The 6,208-nt window shown below is 41.0% G+C and overlaps 1 long non-coding RNA gene across 1 annotated transcript; it reads right to left on the bottom strand.

Annotated features, from left to right (window-relative positions):
• Nucleotides 1-361: 361 nt before the first annotated feature.
• On the bottom strand, nt 362-5,757 carry LOC309345216. Its single transcript, XR_014158106.1, has 3 exons — nt 5,398-5,757; nt 2,952-3,020; nt 362-584 (listed from the first exon to the last, which is right to left on the bottom strand). It is a non-coding gene; the product is annotated as an uncharacterized lncRNA (long non-coding RNA).
• Between the last annotated feature and the right edge of the window lie 451 nt (nt 5,758-6,208).

Here is a 6,208-nt window from a genome sequence, read left to right on the forward strand (position 1 = left end):
TGAGCTTTCGTGTGCATGTACACTTCTTCAGATACACTGAAACAGAAGTCACCAGACCCTTATATATGGTGAGAGGGTGGGGAGGGGTATTACTCAGAAGCGTGGTGGGAGTGGGTGATTGGCTGATACGTGTGGTAAACCTGTTAATGACTGCAATTGGTCTTACAGGAAAAAGCAAGGTGTGAGATGGCTAAAAATAGCTTTATCATGTATAATGAGATAAGAATCCAACGTCTCTATTCAGACCAGGTCTCTCCATGGTTTTAAGTTTGGTAATAAGTTGCAATTCAGCAACTTCTCTTTCCAGTCTTTTTCTGAAATTCTTTTGTAAAAAGTAAAATCAGTTATCTCAATATTCCATGGACCCAACTTTATGAACTTTAGCTGGTTTCTTATCTAGAAGCACCTCTGCCATGTCCACAGTTTTCAAATTAATTTCCCATTTTTTATATAAAAAACCCTCCTAGAAATTTGTTTTATATTTTCCTACTTCCAAACAGGAAAATCTGCCCTTGTAGGAGAATCATTCCACCTCTCTTTCTGAAACTTGACAGGCTTTGTCTCTTCAGAAGGGATGACCACACCTGCAATGTGGAGACAGATAATTAAAAAGATTCCTGCATGGTTAATCTCTGAATGATCTGCCTGAAATTTGGCAGACTTAATCACTTTGAAGATGGTCCTCTGCCTGCAAATTTCATCCACTTAAGTGAAAAGCAGGGGAAAGTTGTACGTGTTTTAGATTCTCTGTTGTAGTCAATAGGGGTGAAACAAAGCTTCAGATTTTACAGATCAGATTTGGATCTGAATAGCAGATCCAATAGAAACAACACAGAGCATATACAAAACTGACTAGGTCGCTTCCAAATGCTACAGTTAAAGATGCAAGGTGGATAATGTAGTTCCCTGCATGTGCCTAATGTGTTTGATATGTTCTGGCACAGTTACTCTCCCATGACTTATTTCTTTCATTTCATTTTCACCTTTTTCTTCCACCCTTCAAGTCAGTTTAGAACAGCCTTTGTCACCCTGGTACTCTCCAGATGCTGGCTGGAACTGATCAGAATTTTACTTCAAGACATCTAGAGGGCAACAGGTTGATGAAGCCTAGTTTGGATGGTCCTCTCCTTCCTATTATATCCTCACAGCCGTCATGTGAGGCAGCTTAGGCTGAGATTCAGGGAACAGCCCAAGGTCACCAAGTGCTAAGTGGGGATTTGAAAGCAGATCTCCCTAGTCCTGGTCTAACGCTTTGACACTGGATTTGTCAAATGATAAAGCTGTGTATGTGAACCAGGCCCTTTTCAAAGCTGAATTGACCAAAGCCTAGTGAGTCACTGCACTTTAAAGAAGTGACTTGAATTAACTTTACATAATACAGTATAGGCAGTTATAGGCGATATATATTGTGCCTATATAAAACATTGCATCCTCCTCCTCCTCTGCAGTCTATTAAAAAATAAAACTTATACGTATGTATATGTAAACATTATTCCCCAGTGGATGAGCCCAAAATCTTGCAGGCATTGGGTTGTTCTTTAGGCATGGAGAAAAAAGACCGAGTTCAATAACTCATTTTATACTTCTATAAGGTGACTTTGGCAGACATGTCATGCTAAGCATCTAGATGTATCCACATACCGTATTTTACCATGTATAAGACAACCTTTTTTCTGAATTTTTTGTGATAAATTGAGGGTCATCTTATACACGGGTTAACATGCAATAATAATAATAATAATAATAATAATAATAATAATAATAATTTATACCCTGCCCATCTGGCTGGGTTTCTCCAGCCACTCTAAGTGCTAAGTAAGCAAGGGCTGCCTCTGCAGCAGCAGTAGCAGGGAAATGTTGGAAAGGAGGCTGCTTACCCGTTCTTCTCAGCTTAGGAAGAGTATTTGGTGAGTGCCAGTATACGGTGTACAGTTCCGTCAGCCCAAGAGGGATCGTCGGAAATTTGCTCATCAGCTCAGTGAACTTACAAAAGAAGCTCAGCGACTGTTGAGGGCTCCCAAAAATAGGTGTCGTCTTATACATGGGGTTGTGTTATACACGGAAAAAATACGGTATATATCTCATCTCATCCAGGTTTCCAAATGCAATCTGTGCACGTATTAAGGAGCTCACAGACTTGAGATGCGTGTGGATAACATGGCATAAACCAAATTTTAAAAGAGCCTGGTTGTGCAAATGCATCTTAATAACGTTCTGATAGTACTACATACAACCCAAGTCAATATGCTAAGCACGCCCTTTTCCCTGAGTGATGGGAAACTCTGTTAGCCTTTACAGGAAGAGAGAGCCCTAGAGATTTATGATGCCTTGGTGACCATCTATTTATTTACCAAAATTCAGGGTGGTTTTGTTTTTCGTTTTTCGTTTGTTTTTTGTTTTTTTAAAAAAGAACATAGTACTATGTCCCAGAAGACATCACAGAAGCAAGCAGAAATTACCACACAACAACACGCATGTCATATAATCCCTAAATTACTACTCCCCCCCCCAAAAAAAGCTCTGCACAAATTCATCCAAAGCAGGCAAAACTGAATGCAGCCCCCACCATGCCTTGGGTTTCTTTCTGTGCCCATCAGGGTCCATTATATCCTTCGGTGATGAGGCCACAACACAGTCTAGAAGACAGGTGGAGAACCTGTGACCTTCCATATGATGCTGGCCTTCAGTTTCCAGCAGCCCCAGACAGTATGACCAATGGTCAGGTGTGATGGGAGTTGTGACCAAGCAACATCAGAGGACCACATGTTCCTCACACCCTGGCATGGAAGGAAGGCAAATTGACACAGCAATACAATGTGTCTCACAGTAATTGAAGCAGATTTCCATCTTTAAAAAGGAAGGACAACACTAGCATCACCCTCCCTTCTTTTTTGGCTGAGGCATGTCTACTTATCAGCAAATAATTTGGTGGCTTCCATATGCTTGTTTACCTTTCCTAGCACTTCCTGTGTCTGAGAAGAGAAGGAAAAACAAGATGTCTTCTTTATCGGTAGTCAAAACTGTCAAAGCAAATGAGAGAAAACTTGCGGAACTAAATTAGGCAACATAAATTATGAGAGGAGATTCGTGTACATTGCCACTAATGTGTGTGAAAAGCTTATACCGTGAGATACCAAAGATCTATTAGATAGGAACGAGGTGAATAATGGGCCATGCGACTCTCATGGTTCTTATTGGAAGCTGAATACCAGTAATGACCACAATAGTTTGAAATGCAGGACAGAAAGGCAGAGTTCAAGATTCATCCAAATAAGACTCAGTGCATTCACCTGAAAATGTAACCAGAATTGCATTCAAGGCTTGGGACTAATGTCCCGTCTGCCCAGTAGATATAACTGCAGAATGGGGAGTGAGAGAAGTGCAGCCCAGTGTGGACTTGACTTTATGCGACATTGAATCACACAATAGTGGAATTCAAAGGGACCCTGAGGGCCATCTAGTCCAACCCCCTGCAATGGAAGAATCTCAACTAAAGCATCCATGACAGATGGCCACCTGACCTCTGTTTAAAATCCTCCAAGGAAGGAGAGTCCACAGGATCCCAAGGAAGTCTGTTCCATTGTTGAACAGCTCTTATCATCAGGAAGTTCTTCTTTATTTTTAGTCGTAATCTCCTTTCTAGTAACTTGAAGCCATTGATTCTGTCCCAGAGACTTCAAACAGCTAAGTAGAACTGCAGCTGGCTGCTACCTCATGGAAGATCCATGGTCAGATTTCACATTCCTTTTGTTGCTACATTAAAGTAGGGTGGGGGATCTTTTTGGCAGCCCAATGGCCAACTTTGACAGCTTACTCGTCAATCACATGATGACACCACAATGTCACATGACTGACAACAAGTGGGTTACCCCTTTGCAAGCCTTCCTGTACCTCCTCTTTCGATCCCCAATGAATTTAAGATTGAAAAGAGACAGAGAGTAACTAAAATTGACAGATTTACCCATCCCTAAGACCCTGAGCTGCTTTTAGTATTGCAGTGGGAAAATATAGACACCTGTATTTTATTTTATTTTTTTATTATGGGGATGATAGTAGTTTGGGGAGAGCAATTTAGTTCAGGAAATCTCACCCCATAACTCTGAATCAAATTCAGAGCTTCCTGTGAATTTTTTTTCCAAAGTAAAAATGAAAATCCCAGGAGATCGCATCATGAATTTCCCGCACCAGCTTTTGAGCAAAATGTTGGACCACACGATGACAGCCAAGAAAATCTGGATCCCTTTCGACCTGTTTTCTGTCCTAGCTGCTGTTGTGTTTATGTCTGCCATTTTCTTGTATGATTTTACTGACGATTTTTTTTTGTTTTAAATTAAGCTGTTGTAAGCTGCCTCAAAGGCTTTTATGTTGAAAGGCAAAGTACGGAGCTCTTAAATAAACAAACAGAGTTTGGATCTGAGTAGATGAGAAATTCATCATGCTAACAAGATGAGCTTTAAAGAAGCAAAACACCTATAAAGGCATACTAAAATGATGATATTGGTATCTTGGTAATACTTGTTGCAGTACAGTTACTCTAACAATGTAAGACTCCTCATTCATTGTATCCGCTGTTCTTCCAACAGCACTGTACGTTCAGCCACTATTAATATCCCCATTTTGCAGATGGAAAGACTGAGGCTGAGAGAATGATGGCCACCTAATCATTTTAGATAGAGGTTGATGCACACATGCGCTCGCACACGCACGCACACACAAATATTGCTTGCAAGACGTTGGCTCCCAAGGGCCTCCTTGCATTAAGAAAAGGTTATCACTCATCAGTTTCATTACGATTACGAGCCTGGCAGGAGGAAGGGGTAATCAGCAAAGGATGACCATCCCCTTATCACACAGCTCTTCATCCCAGTGTTTAAAACTCTTGGACTCTTGCTGATGATGATTCACATCCCACCAATTTAACTCCAGTGGCCATAGCCTCTTGTTAACAGAAGGATGACATTTGTGAAAATTCATGCACTAAAGCAGCGCCAACAGGAAGCAATGGCAGAGCAGAGGCAAGGATAAAGACAAACTATCCCATGCAATTTACCTTGCTTCAGCAGTATATTCAATTCCTTAACACCATTATCACACACCCCTATTTTTCTCTCTGTCCCTCTCATCACATGAGCGGCTCTTACTAGGCACACGCACGCACACACACACAAAAAAATCTATAAACTCTTTCCAGGAATACAAAAGCATTCTCTATGATGTTGATAAGAAACAGGACAGTCACTCTCCCCTGACATATTTGTTCTTTAAAAACAAATCAATGGCGCAGAGATTTGGCACCTGAATGCAGAGCATTGGCTTGATGAGGCAAAGATTGTCTTCATTAAGGGCATTAATATTCATAGAGAGTAGAAAATCTGACACAAGAGAGGACTCACTAACCTTTTCTCATATTAGATTTTTTACTTCTTAACACAATTACAGTCCGGCAATGACTTAATTAATGCTGCTTTTCGTCAGGCTCCTTTAAAGAGCTGTCAATTTGGTCCTGCAGAGGCTGTCAGCGAAAGAGAAAGACAGTCATGGAGGCTAAAAAAGACACAGGAAGGAATTCAAACACTTAATAACATTCAAAGTGCTATGCAAAGTCACACATCAGCCTGGATTAAAGCAATTTTTTTGTCTTTTCTCCTTCCCTACTTATGCTAATAATACGCAGGTATAAAAACGGGGCAGTTATCAACTTGTGGCTTGGGGATGGTGGACAGAGAGCACAGGGGAAAAGTCGCCCAGATTGCTTTATCCTTTCTTTCACAAGTATCAGGCACATTTTAAACCTACTGTTGGGTTGGGTGGGGGGGAGAGAGAGAGCTCAAATACATCTCACATGCTCACATAATGGAAAATATATTCCAAATATGAAGGTCTGATGCGGCTTCTCTTGAAATTTGCTGCAGCAGCTGGCTATCTCAAACAGCATCCACCTCTACTGGAAGATAAAGAGATCTTACTCACCTGCTCAATCCTACATATGTCTGCTCAGAAATAACTCCCATTGAGTTGAATGGGTAGCATGCCTAGATAAATAGGACTGATTTCAGCCTTAGTTATTTTAATGTATGATCTAGCTGCTGGAGTTGTTTTTATGTTGGTTTTGGTGGGCCTACCAAACTATAAACAAGGTGTAGTTGCCATGATTCCTTTCAGTTTCACTCATAAAGTGGGGGGGGGGGCGCAATTCAATGGAATGGAA

The sequence above is a fragment of the Podarcis erhardii genome (assembly GCF_964252035.2).
Source record: "Podarcis erhardii genome assembly, chromosome: 6".
In the NCBI taxonomy this organism is placed as follows: Eukaryota; Metazoa; Chordata; class Lepidosauria; order Squamata; family Lacertidae; genus Podarcis; species Podarcis erhardii.